This window comes from Melanotaenia boesemani, chromosome 13 (genome assembly GCF_017639745.1).
Source record: "Melanotaenia boesemani isolate fMelBoe1 chromosome 13, fMelBoe1.pri, whole genome shotgun sequence".
Lineage (NCBI taxonomy): Eukaryota > Metazoa > Chordata > Actinopteri > Atheriniformes > Melanotaeniidae > Melanotaenia > Melanotaenia boesemani.
Window position 1 is genome coordinate 7276593 of NC_055694.1, and position 899 is coordinate 7277491.

The window sequence follows — 899 nt, forward strand, 5'->3', positions numbered from 1 at the left end:
CTATGAAAATGCCAAGATTATAATGCTATTAGAAAAAAAATGGAAAGAAAAAAGGTGGCAGGTCTGGCGTAAATTTTTAAAGCAGTACATGCTACATTATTTCCAGAGATCCTGCAAAAGCAGAAGCAATTACTGTAAGAACGGAGAAAAGAAAGTAGATTTTGCTGATTAAAACTACAGTGATTTAAATGAACAGTTGGTGTTTTTCTTTCTTTTTCCTGTACCTCTAGCTGAAATTTGTGAAGTACAATGCATGTGAAAAAAAAGCAAATACATTAGCATTTACTACTGCTGGACACAAATTTTATGGCTCCAACTCAGAAAGAAAATCTGAACATTATGTGAAATCAGATGCAAGCCATGTCATAGTTTTAAAAATATTTTTCTAACATTTATCTTTCTAATAACGCAACCTTGAACAATCATGTCTATGCACACAGAAACCTCCAACCCTCCAAAGTTAAACTCTCCTCACATGAAAAAAGAGGCATTAAAGTAATTTTCTTGTCTTCTGATACAAAACACAACTTGCCACACAGATAGCAGACATTGTCAGTATTGTTCACTCATTAAGATTAACCAATACAAGCACTTAACATTTCTTCAACACACAAACCACAAAGTGAACAGTCACTGAATATCAGCAGCATGTTGTCAAGATTTTCCAAACAGACGTGCAGATATTTATATTTAGCTGATAATTTTAAAGTTCCAGGGCAGCAATAGAGATTTATAAGGCTAGAAAAAAAAGGAAATTAGAATAATAAAACAATTCAAATTATGGAACAAGCTTGATCCCTGCACGCATTTCAAAGTCTGGGGAAACCTGGAGCAATGTGGCTCAAACAGTTTGACGTGGGCCGAAGTCGACAAAATAAAAATAGAAAAAATATTTTTTA